This window comes from Phoxinus phoxinus (assembly GCF_949152265.1).
Source record: "Phoxinus phoxinus genome assembly, chromosome: 6".
Classification (NCBI taxonomy): Eukaryota; Metazoa; Chordata; class Actinopteri; order Cypriniformes; family Leuciscidae; genus Phoxinus; species Phoxinus phoxinus.
In genome coordinates this window covers 18,777,102-18,802,593 of record NC_136881.1, presented here as the reverse complement: position 1 = coordinate 18,802,593, position 25,492 = coordinate 18,777,102, and positions in this window count along the sequence as shown.

Here is a 25,492-nt window from a genome sequence, read left to right as displayed (position 1 = left end):
AGTGTTTCAGTTGAAAACACAGGTTTTGGCTGTTAATCCTAGTTATCAATTGTTTATTATTACACAGTTTAAAACTATCAGATGTGTTGGACCTTCTAGACGTACGTGACCCCCCCAAGTGCTGTGTGCAGCAAACAGAGGCATTTAAAAGTGCTTGATAGTGATGGATCAGATAGGGAGTACCAGGGTGAAACGGCCTATTTGCCAGGTAGATTATTGAATGGCGATGCAGAGGTGAAACATCTGGAGGATGAGGCAGATGTTCATGAGAACCAATTGGTGTGCGCCACACATCACCACAAACAACCCTTTCTACAATGTACGGCCCATCTTTAGTGCACTGAATGAGTGTACACACATCTCCCTGAAACTGGCCTATAGGCAGGGCCCAAGTGTAGTCCTTGGTCTACTCTAGCCCATAGAGGTCTAGCCGAACAAGCGGAAGTTCATCCAGGGTGTAACTTTGTCCCTGACAACCTTTTCATCTCACTAAACCTCCTTCGTGAAATGACAAAGCGAAGTTATGGATGTCTTGGAATGTGTTGCGTAAATAGGCCTAATTGAAGAATTTGTATGAATTCTGACTATGTTGTTTCCCACCGGTCACTATTGTGACCGAGTATAAAACCTAATATTTCACTAACTTAACCAAAATAAAATCAATAAGGGCATAAAGTTTGTGTGTTAGGGAGCTCTAAGGAGTAAAATGCATGTATTCAAATTGCAAGAAAAAATTTGGGATTAAACGGGTTAAGGACAATCTTCCACCAGAGTTCAATGCATACAGTGACACACAAGTCATCCTTGACTTCACTGAACTACGGTGCCAGACACCATCTTCCCTGGTTCTACAAAGTGAAGTGTTTTCACACTATAAATCACATTTTATAGTCTCCCTCTCCCTATGGAGGATCCCTTTATCACTCTACAGATAAAGCATTGTGGAGAATTCGCGTATCTACCCCGTAGTGATAAAATAAAATAAAATTCTGTATCAAATTTATAGGCAGGACAAGTAGTTTGTTTAGGCTTGGTTTGTAGAGAATTACAAACATGCGCACATATATTCAAACGCACTGTAACGTTTTCCCACACTCTTTGTTTGGGGGTTTTTATATGCTGGGGTGCCAGACAGGATTTCTGTCAATAATTTAGTTCAGTTTACGAAAACGTACAAAGGTCTTGTGCAGTCTGATTTCTCTTTCACAAAACCCGTCACTTAATGAGATAAGAATATTGCACTAGTAATCAATACAATAATACCCATAATAAATCACTCTTAAATAGACCACTACTACAATCAATACGACAGGACACCTAGAATTCATTCAAATATGTATATTCACCATTGTAGTCACAATTTCAAGTGTTTCAAAATTGACTTTTTGATTTGAGAAGAAGAAAGAATTTGAGATGAAGAAAGAAAAACAAACATCAATTCAAAAATTGACCCGCCACAAAACAGGCTACAAAACAAAATTAGCTCAGTTAAAAAAAACAGCAGTAATCCCAACAGTAAAAAAATAGTTTACATAGTCAAGGGGAAAAATAAATAAATTCCCCAATCAAAAACAGTCAACAGTCAAGTCACGTCAAACAGTCATCCAGTACTGTTCTTTTTCTTTTAATAGTCTGGTCCACGTTTTCCAGAACTTCTCAGACATGAGTAGGCTGGATTCTCCCAATCCGTCAATCCAGTTCAGGTTTTGGAAGTACCACTCGTACTGTTTGCCCTGCAGCGTCTCAACGACCATCAGCTAGTCACACAATGACGAGGATATACGATACTCCTTTTAGTGATCCAGAGCGCGATCGATTAGAGCGCCGACGATTACAATTTTGCCTAGGATAAAATACCTTTGCCTTTCGACAGCCGCCTCCATCCATTTAGAGCGACACACGTCACACAGATAAAGGTAACTGGGGGCAGGACCAAAAACGTCACCATCTTCGTCGCTATCTTATAACGACTGTAGATTCATATAATACATTGTTTTTATATTTATGGATAATGATCTCAGATTATTTTACAGATGAATGATGACTGATAAATCCAGTAGAAAGTAACTTTTAATTGCATTTTAATTATTTATTTCACGATGACATCGTCACACTCCCCCCTCTTTAAGAAAAGCCGGCCATTAGGGTAAGGCGTCAAATCAGATGTCTTCAAATGTTTTTCTCAGTAAATCCAAGAAACTCCTCCCCATCACTGTCCTCATTAAATATTTCCAGTAATCGACGTTGTTGTTGTTGTGTTTCAAGTTCCTGTGCAGAGGGGAAGCAGGGTTTGAGCCTAGAGACGTGTACCACTCTTAAGTCTTCTCCAGTGTCCTCCAGGACAATTTCATAGTTCAGAGGTCTTAATTTCTGGACTATCCTGTAGGGCCCTTGCCATTTTGGAGCAATATTTGCTGAAAAAAAACGCAAAAATTGGTGTTTTTCCAAAACAAAATGGGTGTTTAAGGAGAAAATGTTTCTCCTTAAACACCACTTCTCTATGATTTTTGTCATAGTTACGTTTTTGACGTTGACGAGCTGAATGTAGTTTCTTTTCAACATACTCCTTCATTTGATTTAATTCTGTCAATTTGTCATAGCAAGAATCATCAGGAGACACATCTCGTGGTTGCAATAGCACATCCATGGGGCCTCTGAGTGAGCGACTGAGGTTCAACTCTGCGGGTGTTACTCCTGTGGACTCATGGATGGCAGAATTAAGAGCAAATCTGAACTCTGGTTGGAGCTTGTCACAATGTTTATGATTGTCACTGACGTACGAGGCCACCATTGTTTTGAGTGTACGGTTCACCCTTTCAGTGAGATTTGTCTGTGGATGGTATGCAGTTGTCATTTTGTGTCCGATGGTCCAATTTTTACAGAGCTCCTGGAACACGGAGGAGACAAACTGTGATCCTCAATCAGACAAGATGTAATCTGGGACCCCCCATCGTGTAAGGATTTCTCTGATGAGTATCTGCGAGACAATTTCAGCTGTGGCCTTGCGCAGACTAAAAAACTCAACCCAATGAGAATAGTAGTCCACAAAAACTCTCAGAAAAACATTCCCAGATGAGCTCCTGGGGAATGGGCCCATCAAATCCACTCCCAGCATTTCCCATGGACGTTGTACAATGGTTTGTTGCAAGGTGCCGGGAAGTCGACGACATTCAGGCTTGTAACGCTGACAAATGTGACAGTTTTATACAAACTCCTTGACATCTTGGTTCAAGTTAGGCCAGTACACCAAAGCTTACAATCTTTTGAATGTTTTGAATCTGCCAAGATGACCAGCAAGAGGGTCTTCATGAAGAAACTGGAGTAGTTGAGATCGGAGAGCTTTTGGTATGTAAACTTGGTACACAATTTTGTGTGGAAACTGGACAACTCTGTAGACTTTATCCTCTAATATGGAACATTTTGTAGAGGAATTGACAGTGATTTCTCCTGATCCTACTATTTGTTCGTACAGATGGTGAATGTCTGGATCCGTCTGCTGTGCTTTCCAGATGTCATGGTCGGTGATTGGCAGATCTTCTGTTTTCTCGGATTTCACTTTTAACTTCAGAGATAGAGCAGTGGAACAAGTCAGAAGGCCTGGTTCATTAATGTCAACAGGGGCTCGGGACAAAGCATCAGGAACCGTATTATACTTCCACTTCCTATACTCCACTGTGAAGTCGAAGAGCCCACCGAATCAGACGAGTGTTAGGTTTCTGTGTTTTGAAGACCCACATCAAGGAAGAGTGATCAGTAACGACTGTGAAGAATTTTCCTTCCAAGTAGTTCCACCATCTTTCGAGGGCCCACACGACTGCCAAACATTCTTGCTCTTTGGTCGTGTAATTCCTTTCCGCCGGATTTAAGGTACGACTGGCAAATGCCAGGACTTCCTCGGTGCCCAGTCCTGTTTGCTGCACGAGGACAGCTCCTAAGCCGACCGCACTTGCATCAGTGTAGATGACAAATGGTAGATTCAAATTAGGATGTCCCAACACAGGTGGAGACACAAGGAGCTGTTTTAGAGCTTGGAAGGAAAGTTGACATTGCGAAGTCCAAAGGAATTTGACACCTTTCCTCTTTAAGACATTCAGGGGTTCGGCCACTTGAGAAAAGTGCGGTACAAACCTATGATACCAACCAGCCATGCCTAAAAATCTCTGGACTTCCTTTATGTTCTTTGGCACAGGAAATTCTTGGACCGTGTAGCAACATTGACTGAGTGAATCGTGATTCTCTAATACATTTCATTCGTTGTGTGACCAGACGAGAGCGTGGTCCCTTTCGTCCATTCCAACACACACACACACAAAGAGACATGTAACAGGACACCCAAAATTCCTCACACCAAGGAACACATGTAACAGGACACCCATGTCTCCAGAGAGATAAGCACACACACACACCAAGAGACTTTATTCAACAGAATCATATTTAAGACCTCAACAAATGGACTTGATCTTTTTGTGTTGCCATTTATGTGTCACGACCGATGTGGAATTGATTTCAATATCAGTATGTATTAATTAAACTTTAAAATGTCTAGACTAATGCATAATAATCAAACGTTGTATTCCTAACCGTAACCTGAATGTGTTTGATACCATTTTAAATCTTGAAATCTAACGGAGTTGAATCTCGATAATAGACTGTAATGGTATGATTATTTCGATATGAATTCTTTCCAGTCATAGAAATGACTAGTCCCGGAGCTCTGTCATAAACTACACAGACTGGGGTCTTGACAGGACAAAGGAAAAGTCTCCCGCTCTCAGATCACTGAAGGTTATTGGCTGATCACGCCGAACGAAGGCGTGACCCATACAGTCTTTAAAAGAGAGCCAAAGCTCCTCCTCGCTCCTCTCGCTTCCTGCCTTCCTCGTCTGCTCGTCATGTGAACAGTCTGCGATATCGACTCCTCCGGAGTCCGTCTGCTTTTATTTTCTTTATAAAGTTTCTTTTGTTTCCCTTTTCAAATTCTCCTTGGTTCGCTTCCACCTACGAGTCGAACGAACGAAGCCTGAATTCCTTCAGTAACATATCACTTCCACAAGAGACCTTCTTCAAAACTCGCGCCCTGTCCGAGGAGACACGAGCGCGCGCACTCTGCTCCGAGAACACGCGCAGGCTGGACACGGCTCGTGCACACAAACGAACTTTGCAAGTATCAAACTCTAACGAGTTTTAATGTTTTAAGGTTTGTTTCGATTGTTGGTTCTCTCACAGGTCTGTGATTTCGTTATTCTATGATGATTCTCTCTCTCACCCTACAACCTCAGCGCGTGCTTCGGCACGGCGCGCCCCTCCTCAGAACTTTATCTCTCTCACTTTCTCTCTCTCATCTGTTATTCGTCTTGTTTGTCCACATGTAAGATATGTACAAACCTATAATCACTATGTGTAGTAGTCCATATATTCTGTAGTTGTGCATTTATTAAAACCATATATTATATGACTGTTTCTGAATGTTGAAAGTTAATAAATACGAGTCAATGAGGTTTACGATCTAAGAGCTACCGCGCTCAATAATTAACTACATTAAGTAGTTTAATTTTATAAACCCCGGAAAATTAATGTTCACGACCAGAAAGTTAATATTTCTTGGAGTTTATAATAAGGGATAACTTTGTTGAGAGATTGATGGATTGATCTTCGATGGTTTTGCAGGACAAACACCTCTTTGATCATTACATGAATTTCCCTTAAAGGTTATCTCATAATCGAAGTTAAATAAGATTATTGATATATGAATGAAGATTTATAAGACGTTGTGATCGATTATTCAACCTGCATGAGCGCAACTACGCCATCTCGTGGCCGTTTCAGATAATGCTCTCATACTGCTAAATTCCAAATTCAAGTGTCATAATGAATGGTGAATTAGCTTGTCTAAAATTCTAAATAATTATTGGCAGTTACAGCTTTGCTCGTGTGAATATTATTTTGTGTTAGACAATTTTTCTGCTTTCGACTGGTACATTTACTTTGAGTTTGGTTCAAACAAGACTTGATTTAAAACTTAAATTAAATCCCAGCCCAGCCATTGAGAGCCCAGTTAGAGGGAAGTCCGCCACCCAGTGGCCGCCTCCCGCTAAAGCGGTTCATTCAACTCGCTTTTCTGTTTCCAATTCTGTGTGAATTGCTTTATTTCTGTTTTCTCGTCTGATTATTTTATAATAATTACTGATACTTTAATGCATCTAAATTATTATTCGATATCATTCTGATTTCTTAACCCTTTGGGGACGAATTGGGCGGTACCGCCCAAAATGGCATACTTTTACAAATGTGCAATTATCTTCAAAACTATTAATGATAGAGAGGTGCGGTCTTTTTTGCCGTCTTCCTCAGATTCCGCTGAAAACAGTGATGTCCCGTTTGTATTATACAGACACTTCGCTGTTGCGCAATACCACTGCATAAAAAGGCCAATGAAATCGATGTTGTTAGGCAAATTCCACCAATGGAAAAATTGCCGCTGGGAGGATTTTTTTTTTTACCCAATCAGAGGAAGGTTACCATGACGTATTCTAGCCAATCAGGACTCTGTAGCCTTCAACATGTACAAACAAACAGCGTCATGTGGACGGAGAATGAGACAGATAGCTAACGGAGCGGAGTATTACAGAGCGCACAGAGATCTATATAAGAGAGAGACAGAATAACTTAAATAGCATTATTATTGTATTGTTTTAGCACTTTTATGATGGCAAGCAGTAAGATTTACGGCAGAACAAGCTCTGGAACAGTTAGTGGAAAGTAAATCTGCCAGGTTGTGAGTGTGTCTGTTCTTCAGAGCAAGCAGTTCTCATTTAGTTCGAAGCAGACGCTTTTTCACGCCTGGGACTGTTTGTAAAAAAAGTTCCTTATTTCATTGTTCTTAACACATTTGATTGAACAATTACAAATGGCTGTCAAGCAAAGGGTTTAACAAATATTTTTTTGGTTCAAAAACTGTTCACTATTGTTGTGTGAGGTGTGATTTTCAGTAATAAATGACAAAAATCTAATTTTCGTTTTTGAAATTCTCTCGATTATTGTACATTTTTCACTCATACTTCCTTTATAAACACATTACATGCATGCTTATGTTAGCTTAGGGTCTTCTGAATCCATAGATACCAAACACATGGTGTTCCATCTCCATTACATATGGTTTATAAGCCCAAATGTAAAAATAGAGAAAACGGACCAAAAAGGGCTTAGTCCCCAGAGGGTTAATTCCCTTACACGCTTATTTAAATTCGAGTTAAACCAGATTTAAATTTTGGATTTAAATTGTGTTTGGCTGTCAGCCACTGTCATCCACTAGAAGGAAACAGCGCCACCGCGTGGCCTTGTGGATACTAAGTCGGTGCCACTCTTTTCCTCCCTTCAGTCTTTTGAAGTGTGTACTTGTTTCGTATTTCCCTTCTGATTATTTCATAATAATTACTGATACTTCAATGTTATCTGGATTATTATAAAATATCACCCTGATTTTTACATTTCTGCACAGGCTTATTTAAATTTGAATTTAAACCAGTTTGAATTTAATTTGAATGAGTTTGTCTGTTCAAACAGGTTGACCGCTGAGAGGAGGTACGCCCCTTTTGTGGGACAGACCCACTACTGCGGCCTGTCTCTTCTTCTGGGGTCATCCTGTCTTTTCATTATTTCATTTTATTAATTTTTTTTTTAGTATTATTCATTTTTTTTTTCTTCAAAAAAAAAGAAAATTATTATTACTTTTTATTCCTAATTGTTCTTATCTCTCTTTTAGGTTAGGTTATTCTGATAATCACCAACATTATCATAATTCCCTTTTTGTTTTACCATTATTTCAAAGCCTTTGCCTTTATTTCTACATACATAATTACTAAACTTGGTTAAACAAGAAAGCCTTAATTGACTTTAACTTTCACCTGTTTACCCCTTTTTGTGTGTTTATGTGTAGTTCTCCCTAGGGCGCTGTGGTGATTTGACAGTCATCTCTGGTTGGTTTCCAGCGAGCGGGGTCACCTGGTCGTCACGACCGACACTGGCCGTGCGTGAGTCTCGGACTCTTCTGTCTCTTACCATTGGGGCGGCACGCAACTGCTACATCAGCAATTTAGCACTCCAAGGGTAAAGTCAACCACGCCAGCTGACACACAAGGCAATTTCGGGACAATTACCTGAACCAGGGCCTGCTGCAGGGGCAGGGTTCCGGGGAAAACCCAATTTTGTCGTGCTGTCTGGCAGTTGACACCTTGGCGTTGCCAGGTTGTGCTTAAGGTCGCAAGTTGTGTGAGAAGGTCGCACCGTGGTACACAGAGTAACAGAGGGCCCGGGTCCACTGCGGTCGAGTGTTCGGGACCGTCGAGAAGGTTGACCGCGCCGCCGGCTCCCACCTGAGTGACCTCATTTCACCCCAGGCAAACTAAATAAGGTAAAACCCATACACTTAGTATAAGCCACAGAATATTAGATATTCCCCGGTCATTTAAGTGTTTGGCCTATATCCTTTTCTCCAAGCCTCACCATCTTCCTAGGTTTTCTACCCCGATAGCCCCCACTCACCTGTAGGCCCTATCGCAAACTCTGGCAGTGGTAATAGACTTAGGCCTCCTTCTTCTCTCTAACACATACTGGGCCCTATCTTGCACCCAGCGCAATTGACTTTGAACACCGACGCATGTATCATTCCTATTTTGCACCCGCGCACAGCGGACTTTTCCCTCCACAGACGCACGTCGGTAAATTAGGGAATGAACTTGCGCTCGCGGGGGCGGTTCAGCGCAAAGAGGAGGCGTGTTCCGGCGCAAAACTGCCCTGGTGCTATTTTCCAGTTTTAGAAAGCAATAGCGCCACAGACCAGGAAAAAAACAGTCTAAAGACAGTGGCGCGTTGCGCGTTAGTGATGTGGTATTTTAAGGGCGCGTGCTTGGCCATAATGCAGTGTGTTAACGCGCATACACTTTGATTCTCTAATAATTATAAACAGACGCAGCAGTTTTCATTTTTGCAAATCATACATTATTACAAGGAAAAATATTAACACACGAGGGAGGTTGTGTCCGTGAAGATGTGAAAAAGATACGCCTGTTTAACCGAAGCTAATTTGGGTGGGTTTCTCCCATCATCCCCATTGTCACTTCTCTCTGTGTTTTACGGCCCTGACGAGAACGTCGGTCTCTTTGGCTGTGAACTGCTCCTGGCGTGCGCTGGCAAATCCGCCGTTATAATAGCAATCCGCCGTGGAACAAGCGCGTCTGCTCTTAAAGGGAATGTGAGAGGACGCTCTGATTGGTTTATGTCACGTTACGCCCAAACCACACCTATGAATAATGAAGCTACTTCAGACCAACCCCTTTTAGATTTGCGCTGGGCGCAAGAGTCATTTATCCGCCGGGAAAATAGCAACAGCGCCTGGATCCGCCCACAAAGTTACTTGCACTTTGCGCTTTGACACTTGCGTTTCAGATCGTTAAAATAGGGCCCACTGTGTTACTATTGTTTGATCTTATTTCACTTTGATCTGTTCTATCCTTTGTTCTGTTGTGATTTGTTTCTTTCATTTCACCTAGAAACAGTAACCTGAGAGAGCCATCAAGGAAGCTAAGCAGTAGAGTGACCACCAGCAGCCGGGGCCACCACGTGACCCGCCAGGCTACTGCTCGTCACAACCTCTAGTGCAGGTCCTCAGACGACCCAAGTTAATTGGCTCCGCGAACTGTCTAACTGTTGGCATCAGTTAGCCCCAAAATTCTCATAAACGGCATAGCCGTATGATCATAGCTCGTTAACCTTAAAACGAACTTGCATTGGTCTCTTTGTGTGTGTGTTCTGTGTTCTCTCTCGCCTACAGTGTGCCAAGGTCACGGCCGTCCAGTATGGCTGCCCAGTGGGACGAACTCGAGTCGTGGTTGAGAGCCATGACGACCGACTTCCTGCCAAGAGACGCCGCTGACACAGAGCCCCTGAGCCGAGAACAGCTGGACACCGACCTGAACACCCACAGACCTACTACAGCCGACTCCGACACGCCTACTTCGGAGCACGAAACGAGCCCGGTATGGAAGAAGATGTCAACTTCAGGACGCTGTTCCTCCGAAATCTGCATCCCACAGTGAGTCATCACTTAGGCATTCTGGCCTGTCCACGTAGCATGTCCACCCAACAGCTACGAGACTTGGTCCACAAAGCTTACAACAAGCAAAAGACTATTTCCAAAAAGACTGTAAAAGACCCCACAATCGACTCTGTCTCTGAGCACTGCTCAGAGCTAGACACAGAGGGTGCCCAACAGCACCACAGTCACAGACTTTACCACATAGAGTCAAGACCGTTCCAAGCCAGCAGAGGGCAGCACAACCGTGACGGTGCTCGCTCAAAGCATCGGAGCGAGCGCTCTAAGAGATTCTGGGACCAGCATCACCTGCCGTCCAGAACTCCAAGCCCAGAAAGCCGGCCCTGGAACCCCTCTCAACATGCTACTGGTAAGCCCAAGCCTCATCGCACACCAGAAAAACACAGTGCAGCCACGTCGGAGACAGCAGAGATCGTGAGGATGCTGAAAGACTTTCTTCACAAGAAACATCGCAAGAGAGACAAGGACGAACCAGACATTTTATGTCTAAGCATAAGAACTGTAACCAACACACCCTGTCTGACTGCCATCTAACTGAGCCAAGCACCACGAACACTGCTCGTCCCCCACAGACTACAGAGCTAGCTGTCACACCACAAAGTGACAGCTCCGCTCCAGCACCACAGCTGACAGCTGCACACCCTACACGAAACAGCACAACACATCACACCTGGGACCAACATCACAAAGTCCCAGGAAGTGCTGTTCCGGCTAGCTGCCCCCGCAGCAAGCCACACGTCCCTCCCGGGGGCAACCCACCAGACATTGTTATCAAATCGCAACCCATGAACCTTGCTGTTACATCACCACATAGCAGCTCCACTCACTCCCTCCATGCGACTGCCCCCCAGAACACTGTTTGTCAGTCACCAACTAGTGAACTCATTGTTGCATCACAAACTGACAACACCTGCCATTCACTCCAGCTGACAACAACAGCCCCGATGCCACAGTTTCTGGGAAACCTTCTTGAAAGGGGAGTGGCCAGGAAACCCTACCTAGCCTGCACTTTAGAGAAGGAGGTGAAACTTGAAGCCTTGATAGACACAGGAGCAGACCTCACTGTGATCTCATCTCAACTTTTCAAAAGACTCAAAGTTGAAGCTAAGAGACAGAATCGAACTCTTGAATCTCACACTTGTGAACTAAATGTGCATTCATACAGCCAAAATAGCATCCGGTTTGAACAGCTAACTCTAATCCACCTGTCAATAGGTTTTATGTCGCTGACTCACCCTGTGTACGTTTCACCAATGAACACTCATCCACTCATCATTGGCAAAGACCTGCTGGATCGTTTCGAGCCCTTACTGGACTTCAAAAAGCGAACTCTTTGGGCTCAAGTGCCAGAACCTCTCCCCATCCAGTCACACAGGCCACCCGAGCCAGACTGTCAGATCACAGAGGTCACGAGACTTTCCACAGAGCCAGACTGTCAGGTCACACAGTTCATGGGAACTCCCTCAGCCAGTCACAACGACACAGACTTAGCACCAGGTCAAGTTTCAAGTTCGCTACCCTGCACCTTCCAGCTCACAAAAGACTTTAACAACTGCTGTCCCAAGGTCAAGACTGACCTGTAGCTACATGACCAAACTCATGCCCGCGCCAAGCCTGGCGCACTAAACGGAAAGCGGTGGTCACACCCAACCCACCCACCCGCCCTCACAGTTGCAGCGACTACACACTGCATAGAACTTTTACAGGCCACACTGCCTAACCCTGTGCCGCTTACGCGGGCTCCGCTGTCTGCAACACCCAACATAGCGGATATGCGGGCTTCTGACACCACAACAAAGACTTTGCATTGCCACCACTTATGCCCCTCCTACCACCCTCGCCCGCCGTCTAAGCTCACTGACAGCCAGTGCCTCAAACCGCTGCATAACATGCACACGCTTCATGCACACAACATTACGGGTTCTGCACCTGTTGACATCACAGCGCAAAAGCTTGTGATGAACAGTTGCAAAAGGGGGGTCATGCCAATGTTTATCTATGACGCATCATGTGCGGCACAACACAGCACCAGAGCCACTGACGAGACATTTGAGCAAGCGACCGGCTGGCAGAAAGATGTGACAAAACATGGGCCAAGGCGAGCTAAACCTAGCTGCCACCCACAAAGTAAAAGAACTGCCCTGTCCAACCAAAGACAACCCTCGTTTGCCTCTTCCTTCCCTTTCTCTCTCTCTCTCCCTGTCATCTATACCAGGTTGCTGCTGTGGGTCGTCATGCTGTGCTGTCAGCCATCCAGAGGACAGCTGCCACCAAGAGAACAACTGAGACTCCTGATCACCGACTGCGGAACCTACACTCAGCCAGTGTATGGTCGACTCATCCAGTCCCGCCCGGTCTACAGAGCACACTACCCCATCACCGCAGCCCCATACATCTGGGCAAGTGCCCAACAGACAGAGGACTCCCTCTCTCATGCCAAGCCCAAGGTCGAACACATGCTCAACCAACTTGAGGAAGTGACTGTTACACAATCAGGACTCCTAAGCACCAACCACCGCTCCAAACGGTTCCTGGGAGCGTTGCTCGGAGCCGTAGCTGCCGCCAGAACTCTTTTTAACATTGGTATGTCCAGTGTCAACGCAGCGAACCAGACTGTGAACTCCATGAAACCGCTGTTTAGTATCTTCCAGAATGACTTTGCCCAGACTCCGCTGATTACAGCGCTAACGACAGACATGCTGTGGGAGGTCAGCTCCTCCAAAGACAGCCTAGCCACAGGTGTAATCCCACCGTACCTGAAACTCTTAAGCCTTGTGCGAACTGTGCTGGCTTCCAGCATCACCACGCCAGCTGACCCTTTTCAAACACACCTTGCTCACTCTCTGGGTTGCGCCACCCCACTTCACGTCAACCCCGAGCAGAGAGAAGTGGGTTTTCTCCTGAACCTACCCATCATCGAGTCAAACCGAGCCTACAGGCTCAAAGACATTGTCAACATCGGGTCCTGGAAAAGCAGGACCCAGTTCAAGATATGCACTCCAGACGTGGTGGCCTACCACGACAGCGACACCCTGCTGTACCCGGCCCCAAACCTGCACAGGTGCACCTTGACCAAAGACATTCACTATCTCTGCCCTAGCAAGCCTTTCCTCAGAAACAACACTGAAGGAATCTGCGAGTTGCAACCCCTGGTCAGCCACACACGCTGCCCTGCTGAAGCTAAGCCTCGCACACAAGTCACAGAAACACAAGCAAAGATTGTAGGTGAACGATGGCTGGCTAACACACCTGCGCACACAGCCACTGTCACTCACGAACAGCATGATACAACCAGCCGTGTCAACCTGCTCAGCCAGAGTATGCCGACTCAAGTACCGACAGGTGCCATCTCACACCTTGGTAACCTGTCATGGTACCATCTTCCGAGCAAAGAGTACCAGACAGCACTGGAACTCCCATCCTTTAAGAACTACAACGTCACCTTAGATCCAGAAGGAGATCTCTGGTTTGAGAAAAGGGGGTCCCAACTCACGAACATTGCTCCTGTCAACACAGCCCTCCAAGCATGGGCAACCGCCAAAGCCTGAATGCCTCGCCTGTGTCCAAACCTGGACCGCAGCTGATACTGTTGTATCTTTCCAAGGTCACTGACCACGCCCCGACACTCGTCTTGGCCGTCATCCTGCACCAGACTCAACGAGATGCCAACATCCACAGTCAAGCTCACGAACTCCGTGTCGGAAGGTTTCACACGGAATCCCCGGAAAGGGGGTGCCAAACCATCAGTCTAGCAAACCACCTGTCATCCATTGTGCTAAGTTGTTGTTCGATGAAGTCCATCCCCTGACTTAATCGAACAAAAAGGGGGAATATGTAGCAACATTGACTGAGTGAATCGTGATTCTCTAATACATTTCATTCGTTGTGTGACCAGACGAGAGCGTGGTCTCTTTCGTCCATTCCAACACACACACACACACAAAGAGACATGTAACAGGACACCCAAAATTCCTCACACCAAGGAACACATGTAACAGGACACCCATGTCTCCAGAGAGATAAGCACACACACACACCAAGAGACCTCAACAAATGGACTTGATATTTTTGTGTTGCCATTTATGTGTCACGACCGATGTGGAATTGATTTCAATATCAGTATGTATTAATTAAACTTTAAAATGTCTAGACTAATGCATAATAATCAAACGTTGTATTCCTAACCGTAACCTGAATGTGTTTGATACCATTTTAAATCTTGAAATCTAACGGAGTTGAATCTCGATAATAGACTGTAATGGTATGATTATTTCGATATGAATTCTTTCCAGTCATAGAAATGACTAGTCCCGGAGCTCTGTCATAAACTACACAGACTGGGGTCTTGACAGGACAAAGGAAAAGTCTCCCGCTCTCAGATCACTGAAGGTTATTGGCTGATCACGCCGAACGAAGGCGTGACCCATACCGTCTTTAAAAGAGAGCCAAAGCTCCTCCTCGCTCCTCTCGCTTCCTGCCTTCCTCGTCTGCTCGTCATGTGAACAGTCTGCGATATCGACTCCTCCGGAGTCCGTCTGCTTTTATTTTCTTTATAAAGTTTCTTTTGTTTCCCTTTTCAAATTCTCCTTGGTTCGTTTCCACCTACGAGTCGAACGAACGAAGCCTGATTTCCTTCAGTAACATATCACTTCCACAAGAGACCTTCTTCAAAACTCTGTCCGAGGAGACACGAGCGCGCGCACTCTGCTCCGAGAACACGCGCAGGCTGGACACGGCTCGTGCACACAAACGAACTTTGCAAGTATCAAACTCTAACGAGTTTTAATGTTTTAAGGTTTGTTTCGATTGTTGGTTCTCTCACAGGTCTGTGATTTCGTTATTCTATGATGATTCTCTCTCTCACCCTACAACCTCAGCGCGTGCTTCAGCACGGCGCGCCCCTCCTCAGAACTTTATCTCTCTCACTTTCTCTCATCTGTTATTCGTCTTGTTTGTCCACACGTAAGATATGTACAAACCTATAATCACTATGTGTAGTAGTCCATATATTCTGTAGTTGTGCATTTATTAAAACCATATATTATATGACTGTTTCTGAATGTTGAAAGTTAATAAATACGAGTCAATGAGGTTTACGATCTAAGAGCTACCGCGCTCAATAATTAACTACATTAAGTAGTTTAATTTTATAAACCCCGGAAAATTAATGTCCACGACCAGAAAGTTAATATTTCTTGGAGTTTATAATAAGGGATAACTTTGTTGAGAGATTGATGGATTGATCTTCGATGGTTTTGCAGGACAAACACCTCTTTGATCATTACATGAATTTCCCTTAAAGGTTATCTCATAATCGAAGTTAAATAAGATTATTGATATATGAATGAGGAATTATAAGACGTTGTGATCGATTATTCAACCTGCATGAGCGCAACTACGCCATCTCGTGGCCGTTTCAGATAATGCTCTCATACTGCTAAATTCCAAATTCAAGTGTCATAATGAATGGTGAATTAGCTTGTCTAAAATTCTAAATAATTATTGGCAGTTACAGCTTTGCTCGTGTGAATATTATTTTGTGTTAGACAATTTTTCTGCTTTCGACTGGTACATTTACTTTGAGTTTGGTTCAAACAAGACTTGAATTAAAACTTAAATTAAATCCCAGCCCAGCCATTGAGAGCCCAGTTAGAGGGAAGTCCGCCACCCAGTGGCCGCCTCCCGCTAAAGCGGTTCATTCAACTCGCTTTTCTGTTTCCAATTCTGTGTGAATTGCTTTATTTCTGTTTTCTCGTCTGATTATTTTATAATAATTACTGATACTTTAATGCATCTAAATTATTATTCGATATCATTCTGATTTCTTAACCCTTTGGGGACGAATTGGGCGGTACCGCCCAAAATGGCATACTTTTACAAATGTGCAATTATCTTCAAAACTATTAATGATAGAGAGGTGCGGTCTTTTTTGCCGTCTTCCTCAGATTCCGCTGAAAACAGTGATGTCCCGTTTGTATTATACAGACACTTCGCTGTTGCGCAATACCACTGCATAAAAAGGCCAATGAAATCGATGTTGTTAGGCAAATTCCACCAATGGAAAAATTGCCGCTGGGAGGATTTTTTTTTTTACCCAATCAGAGGAAGGTTACCATGACGTATTCTAGCCAATCAGGACTCTGTAGCCTTCAACATGTACAAACAAACAGCGTCATGTGGACGGAGAATGAGACAGATAGCTAACGGAGCGGAGTATTACAGAGCGCACAGAGATCTATATAAGAGAGAGACAGAATAACTTAAATAGCATTATTATTGTATTGTTTTAGCACTTTTATGATGGCAAGCAGTAAGATTTACGGCAGAACAAGCTCTGGAACAGTTAGTGGAAAGTAAATCTGCCAGGTTGTGAGTGTGTCTGTTCTTCAGAGCAAGCAGTTCTCATTTAGTTCGAAGCAGACGCTTTTTCACGCCTGGGACTGTTTGTAAAAAAAGTTCCTTATTTCATTGTTCTTAACACATTTGATTGAACAATTACAAATGGCTGTCAAGCAAAGGGTTTAACAAATATTTTTTTGGTTCAAAAACTGTTCACTATTGTTGTGTGAGGTGTGATTTTCAGTAATAAATGACAAAAATCTAATTTTCGTTTTTGAAATTCTCTCGATTATTGTACATTTTTCACTCATACTTCCTTTATAAACACATTACATGCATGCTTATGTTAGCTTAGGGTCTTCTGAATCCATAGATACCAAACACATGGTGTTCCATCTCCATTACATATGGTTTATAAGCCCAAATGTAAAAATAGAGAAAACGGACCAAAAAGGGCTTAGTCCCCAGAGGGTTAATTCCCTTACACGCTTATTTAAATTCGAGTTAAACCAGATTTAAATTTTGGATTTAAATTGTGTTTGGCTGTCAGCCACTGTCATCCACTAGAAGGAAACAGCGCCACCGCGTGGCCTTGTGGATACTAAGTCGGTGCCACTCTTTTCCTCCCTTCAGTCTTTTGAAGTGTGTACTTGTTTCGTATTTCCCTTCTGATTATTTCATAATAATTACTGATACTTCAATGTTATCTGGATTATTATAAAATATCACCCTGATTTTTACATTTCTGCACAGGCTTATTTAAATTTGAATTTAAACCAGTTTGAATTTAATTTGAATGAGTTTGTCTGTTCAAACAGGTTGACCGCTGAGAGGAGGTACGCCCCTTTTGTGGGACAGACCCACTACTGCGGCCTGTCTCTTCTTCTGGGGTCATCCTGTCTTTTCATTATTTCATTTTATTAATTTTTTTTTTAGTATTATTCATTTTTTTTTTCTTCAAAAAAAAAGAAAATTATTATTACTTTTTATTCCTAATTGTTCTTATCTCTCTTTTAGGTTAGGTTATTCTGATAATCACCAACATTATCATAATTCCCTTTTTGTTTTACCATTATTTCAAAGCCTTTGCCTTTATTTCTACATACATAATTACTAAACTTGGTTAAACAAGAAAGCCTTAATTGACTTTAACTTTCACCTGTTTACCCCTTTTTGTGTGTTTATGTGTAGTTCTCCCTAGGGCGCTGTGGTGATTTGACAGTCATCTCTGGTTGGTTTCCAGCGAGCGGGGTCACCTGGTCGTCACGACCGACACTGGCCGTGCGTGAGTCTCGGACTCTTCTGTCTCTTACCATTGGGGCGGCACGCAACTGCTACATCAGCAATTTAGCACTCCAAGGGTAAAGTCAACCACGCCAGCTGACACACAAGGCAATTTCGGGACAATTACCTGAACCAGGGCCTGCTGCAGGGGCAGGGTTCCGGGGAAAACCCAATTTTGTCGTGCTGTCTGGCAGTTGACACCTTGGCGTTGCCAGGTTGTGCTTAAGGTCGCAAGTTGTGTGAGAAGGTCGCACCGTGGTACACAGAGTAACAGAGGGCCCGGGTCCACTGCGGTCGAGTGTTCGGGACCGTCGAGAAGGTTGACCGCGCCGCCGGCTCCCACCTGAGTGACCTCATTTCACCCCAGGCAAACTAAATAAGGTAAAACCCATACACTTAGTATAAGCCACAGAATATTAGATATTCCCCGGTCATTTAAGTGTTTGGCCTATATCCTTTTCTCCAAGCCTCACCATCTTCCTAGGTTTTCTACCCCGATAGCCCCCACTCACCTGTAGGCCCTATCGCAAACTCTGGCAGTGGTAATAGACTTAGGCCTCCTTCTTCTCTCTAACACATACTGGGCCCTATCTTGCACCCAGCGCAATTGACTTTGAACACCGACGCATGTATCATTCCTATTTTGCACCCGCGCACAGCGGACTTTTCCCTCCACAGACGCACGTCGGTAAATTAGGGAATGAACTTGCGCTCGCGGGGGCGGTTCAGCGCAAAGAGGAGGCGTGTTCCGGCGCAAAACTGCCCTGGTGCTATTTTCCAGTTTTAGAAAGCAATAGCGCCACAGACCAGGAAAAAAACAGTCTAAAGACAGTGGCGCGTTGCGCGTTAGTGATGTGGTATTTTAAGGGCGCGTGCTTGGCCATAATGCAGTGTGTTAACGCGCATACACTTTGATTCTCTAATAATTATAAACAGACGCAGCAGTTTTCATTTTTGCAAATCATACATTATTACAAGGAAAAATATTAACACACGAGGGAGGTTGTGTCCGTGAAGATGTGAAAAAGATACGCCTGTTTAACCGAAGCTAATTTGGGTGGGTTTCTCCCATCATCCCCATTGTCACTTCTCTCTGTGTTTTACGGCCCTGACGAGAACGTCGGTCTCTTTGGCTGTGAACTGCTCCTGGCGTGCGCTGGCAAATCCGCCGTTATAATAGCAATCCGCCGTGGAACAAGCGCGTCTGCTCTTAAAGGGAATGTGAGAGGACGCTCTGATTGGTTTATGTCACGTTACGCCCAAACCACACCTATGAATAATGAAGCTACTTCAGACCAACCCCTTTTAGATTTGCGCTGGGCGCAAGAGTCATTTATCCGCCGGGAAAATAGCAACAGCGCCTGGATCCGCCCACAAAGTTACTTGCGCTTTGCGCTTTGACACTTGCGTTTCAGATCGTTAAAATAGGGCCCACTGTGTTACTATTGTTTGATCTTATTTCACTTTGATCTGTTCTATCCTTTGTTCTGTTGTGATTTGTTTCTTTCATTTCACCTAGAAACAGTAACCTGAGAGAGCCATCAAGGAAGCTAAGCAGTAGAGTGACCACCAGCAGCCGGGGCCACCACGTGACCCGCCAGGCTACTGCTCGTCACAACCTCTAGTGCAGGTCCTCAGACGACCCAAGTTAATTGGCTCCGCGAACTGTCTAACTGTTGGCATCAGTTAGCCCCAAAATTCTCATAAACGGCATAGCCGTATGATCATAGCTCGTTAACCTTAAAACGAACTTGCATTGGTCTCTTTGTGTGTGTGTTCTGTGTTCTCTCTCGCCTACAGTGTGCCAAGGTCACGGCCGTCCAGTATGGCTGCCCAGTGGGACGAACTCGAGTCGTGGTTGAGAGCCATGACGACCGACTTCCTGCCAAGAGACGCCGCTGACACAGAGCCCCTGAGCCGAGAACAGCTGGACACCGACCTGAACACCCACAGACCTACTACAGCCGACTCCGACACGCCTACTTCGGAGCACGAAACGAGCCCGGTATGGAAGAAGATGTCAACTTCAGGACGCTGTTCCTCCGAAATCTGCATCCCACAGTGAGTCATCACTTAGGCATTCTGGCCTGTCCACGTAGCATGTCCACCCAACAGCTACGAGACTTGGTCCACAAAGCTTACAACAAGCAAAAGACTATTTCCAAAAAGACTGTAAAAGACCCCACAATCGACTCTGTCTCTGAGCACTGCTCAGAGCTAGACACAGAGGGTGCCCAACAGCACCACAGTCACAGACTTTACCACATAGAGTCAAGACCGTTCCAAGCCAGCAGAGGGCAGCACAACCGTGACGGTGCTCGCTCAAAGCATCGGAGCGAGCGCTCTAAGAGATTCTGGGACCAGCATCACCTGCCGTCCAGAACTCCAAGCCCAGAAAGCCGGCCCTGGAACCCCTCTCAACATGCTACTGGTAAGCCCAAGCCTCATCGCACACCAGAAAAACACAGTGCAGCCACGTCGGAGACAGCAGAGATCGTGAGGATGCTGAAAGACTTTCTTCACAAGAAACATCGCAAGAGAGACAAGGACGAACCAGACATTTTATGTCTAAGCATAAGAACTGTAACCAACACACCCTGTCTGACTGCCATCTAACTGAGCCAAGCACCACGAACACTGCTCGTCCCCCACAGACTACAGAGCTAGCTGTCACACCACAAAGTGACAGCTCCGCTCCAGCACCACAGCTGACAGCTGCACACCCTACACGAAACAGCACAACACATCACACCTGGGACCAACATCACAAAGTCCCAGGAAGTGCTGTTCCGGCTAGCTGCCCCCGCAGCAAGCCACACGTCCCTCCCGGGGGCAACCCACCAGACATTGTTATCAAATCGCAACCCATGAACCTTGCTGTTACATCACCACATAGCAGCTCCACTCACTCCCTCCATGCGACTGCCCCCCAGAACACTGTTTGTCAGTCACCAACTAGTGAACTCATTGTTGCATCACAAACTGACAACACCTGCCATTCACTCCAGCTGACAACAACAGCCCCGATGCCACAGTTTCTGGGAAACCTTCTTGAAAGGGGAGTGGCCAGGAAACCCTACCTAGCCTGCACTTTAGAGAAGGAGGTGAAACTTGAAGCCTTGATAGACACAGGAGCAGACCTCACTGTGATCTCATCTCAACTTTTCAAAAGACTCAAAGTTGAAGCTAAGAGACAGAATCGAACTCTTGAATCTCACACTTGTGAACTAAATGTGCATTCATACAGCCAAAATAGCATCCGGTTTGAACAGCTAACTCTAATCCACCTGTCAATAGGTTTTATGTCGCTGACTCACCCTGTGTACGTTTCACCAATGAACACTCATCCACTCATCATTGGCAAAGACCTGCTGGATCGTTTCGAGCCCTTACTGGACTTCAAAAAGCGAACTCTTTGGGCTCAAGTGCCAGAACCTCTCCCCATCCAGTCACACAGGCCACCCGAGCCAGACTGTCAGATCACAGAGGTCACGAGACTTTCCACAGAGCCAGACTGTCAGGTCACACAGTTCATGGGAACTCCCTCAGCCAGTCACAACGACACAGACTTAGCACCAGGTCAAGTTTCAAGTTCGCTACCCTGCACCTTCCAGCTCACAAAAGACTTTAACAACTGCTGTCCCAAGGTCAAGACTGACCTGTAGCTACATGACCAAACTCATGCCCGCGCCAAGCCTGGCGCACTAAACGGAAAGCGGTGGTCACACCCAACCCACCCACCCGCCCTCACAGTTGCAGCGACTACACACTGCATAGAACTTTTACAGGCCACACTGCCTAACCCTGTGCCGCTTACGCGGGCTCCGCTGTCTGCAACACCCAACATAGCGGATATGCGGGCTTCTGACACCACAACAAAGACTTTGCATTGCCACCACTTATGCCCCTCCTACCACCCTCGCCCGCCGTCTAAGCTCACTGACAGCCAGTGCCTCAAACCGCTGCATAACATGCACACGCTTCATGCACACAACATTACGGGTTCTGCACCTGTTGACATCACAGCGCAAAAGCTTGTGATGAACAGTTGCAAAAGGGGGGTCATGCCAATGTTTATCTATGACGCATCATGTGCGGCACAACACAGCACCAGAGCCACTGACGAGACATTTGAGCAAGCGACCGGCTGGCAGAAAGATGTGACAAAACATGGGCCAAGGCGAGCTAAACCTAGCTGCCACCCACAAAGTAAAAGAACTGCCCTGTCCAACCAAAGACAACCCTCGTTTGCCTCTTCCTTCCCTTTCTCTCTCTCTCTCCCTGTCATCTATACCAGGTTGCTGCTGTGGGTCGTCATGCTGTGCTGTCAGCCATCCAGAGGACAGCTGCCACCAAGAGAACAACTGAGACTCCTGATCACCGACTGCGGAACCTACACTCAGCCAGTGTATGGTCGACTCATCCAGTCCCGCCCGGTCTACAGAGCACACTACCCCATCACCGCAGCCCCATACATCTGGGCAAGTGCCCAACAGACAGAGGACTCCCTCTCTCATGCCAAGCCCAAGGTCGAACACATGCTCAACCAACTTGAGGAAGTGACTGTTACACAATCAGGACTCCTAAGCACCAACCACCGCTCCAAACGGTTCCTGGGAGCGTTGCTCGGAGCCGTAGCTGCCGCCAGAACTCTTTTTAACATTGGTATGTCCAGTGTCAACGCAGCGAACCAGACTGTGAACTCCATGAAACCGCTGTTTAGTATCTTCCAGAATGACTTTGCCCAGACTCCGCTGATTACAGCGCTAACGACAGACATGCTGTGGGAGGTCAGCTCCTCCAAAGACAGCCTAGCCACAGGTGTAATCCCACCGTACCTGAAACTCTTAAGCCTTGTGCGAACTGTGCTGGCTTCCAGCATCACCACGCCAGCTGACCCTTTTCAAACACACCTTGCTCACTCTCTGGGTTGCGCCACCCCACTTCACGTCAACCCCGAGCAGAGAGAAGTGGGTTTTCTCCTGAACCTACCCATCATCGAGTCAAACCGAGCCTACAGGCTCAAAGACATTGTCAACATCGGGTCCTGGAAAAGCAGGACCCAGTTCAAGATATGCACTCCAGACGTGGTGGCCTACCACGACAGCGACACCCTGCTGTACCCGGCCCCAAACCTGCACAGGTGCACCTTGACCAAAGACATTCACTATCTCTGCCCTAGCAAGCCTTTCCTCAGAAACAACACTGAAGGAATCTGCGAGTTGCAACCCCTGGTCAGCCACACACGCTGCCCTGCTGAAGCTAAGCCTCGCACACAAGTCACAGAAACACAAGCAAAGATTGTAGGTGAACGATGGCTGGCTAACACACCTGCGCACACAGCCACTGTCACTCACGAACAGCATGATACAACCAGCCGTGTCAACCTGCTCAGCCAGAGTATGCCGACTCAAGTACCGACAGGTGCCATCTCACACCTTGGTAACCTGTCATGGTACCATCTTCCGAGCAAAGAGTACCAGACAGCACTGGAACTCCCATCCTTTAAGAACTACAACGTCACCTTAGATCCAGAAGGAGATCTCTGGTTTGAGAAAAGGGGGTCCCAACTCACGAACATTGCTCCTGTCAACACAGCCCTCCAAGCATGGGCAACCGCCAAAGCCTGAATGCCTCGCCTGTGTCCAAACCTGGACCGCAGCTGATACTGTTGTATCTTTCCAAGGTCACTGACCACGCCCCGACACTCGTCTTGGCCGTCATCCTGCACCAGACTCAACGAGATGCCAACATCCACAGTCAAGCTCACGAACTCCGTGTCGGAAGGTTTCACACGGAATCCCCGGAAAGGGGGTGCCAAACCATCAGTCTAGCAAACCACCTGTCATCCATTGTGCTAAGTTGTTGTTCGATGAAGTCCATCCCCTGACTTAATCGAACAAAAAGGGGGAATATGTAGCAACATTGACTGAGTGAATCGTGATTCTCTAATACATTTCATTCGTTGTGTGACCAGACGAGAGCGTGGTCTCTTTCGTCCATTCCAACACACACACACACACAAAGAGACATGTAACAGGACACCCAAAATTCCTCACACCAAGGAACACATGTAACAGGACACCCATGTCTCCAGAGAGATAAGCACACACACACACCAAGAGACCTCAACAAATGGACTTGATATTTTTGTGTTGCCATTTATGTGTCACGACCGATGTGGAATTGATTTCAATATCAGTATGTATTAATTAAACTTTAAAATGTCTAGACTAATGCATAATAATCAAACGTTGTATTCCTAACCGTAACCTGAATGTGTTTGATACCATTTTAAATCTTGAAATCTAACGGAGTTGAATCTCGATAATAGACTGTAATGGTATGATTATTTCGATATGAATTCTTTCCAGTCATAGAAATGACTAGTCCCGGAGCTCTGTCATAAACTACACAGACTGGGGTCTTGACAGGACAAAGGAAAAGTCTCCCGCTCTCAGATCACTGAAGGTTATTGGCTGATCACGCCGAACGAAGGCGTGACCCATACCGTCTTTAAAAGAGAGCCAAAGCTCCTCCTCGCTCCTCTCGCTTCCTGCCTTCCTCGTCTGCTCGTCATGTGAACAGTCTGCGATATCGACTCCTCCGGAGTCCGTCTGCTTTTATTTTCTTTATAAAGTTTCTTTTGTTTCCCTTTTCAAATTCTCCTTGGTTCGTTTCCACCTACGAGTCGAACGAACGAAGCCTGATTTCCTTCAGTAACATATCACTTCCACAAGAGACCTTCTTCAAAACTCTGTCCGAGGAGACACGAGCGCGCGCACTCTGCTCCGAGAACACGCGCAGGCTGGACACGGCTCGTGCACACAAACGAACTTTGCAAGTATCAAACTCTAACGAGTTTTAATGTTTTAAGGTTTGTTTCGATTGTTGGTTCTCTCACAGGTCTGTGATTTCGTTATTCTATGATGATTCTCTCTCTCACCCTACAACCTCAGCGCGTGCTTCAGCACGGCGCGCCCCTCCTCAGAACTTTATCTCTCTCACTTTCTCTCATCTGTTATTCGTCTTGTTTGTCCACACGTAAGATATGTACAAACCTATAATCACTATGTGTAGTAGTCCATATATTCTGTAGTTGTGCATTTATTAAAACCATATATTATATGACTGTTTCTGAATGTTGAAAGTTAATAAATACGAGTCAATGAGGTTTACGATCTAAGAGCTACCGCGCTCAATAATTAACTACATTAAGTAGTTTAATTTTATAAACCCCGGAAAATTAATGTCCACGACCAGAAAGTTAATATTTCTTGGAGTTTATAATAAGGGATAACTTTGTTGAGAGATTGATGGATTGATCTTCGATGGTTTTGCAGGACAAACACCTCTTTGATCATTACATGAATTTCCCTTAAAGGTTATCTCATAATCGAAGTTAAATAAGATTATTGATATATGAATGAGGAATTATAAGACGTTGTGATCGATTATTCAACCTGCATGAGCGCAACTACGCCATCTCGTGGCCGTTTCAGATAATGCTCTCATACTGCTAAATTCCAAATTCAAGTGTCATAATGAATGGTGAATTAGCTTGTCTAAAATTCTAAATAATTATTGGCAGTTACAGCTTTGCTCGTGTGAATATTATTTTGTGTTAGACAATTTTTCTGCTTTCGACTGGTACATTTACTTTGAGTTTGGTTCAAACAAGACTTGAATTAAAACTTAAATTAAATCCCAGCCCAGCCATTGAGAGCCCAGTTAGAGGGAAGTCCGCCACCCAGTGGC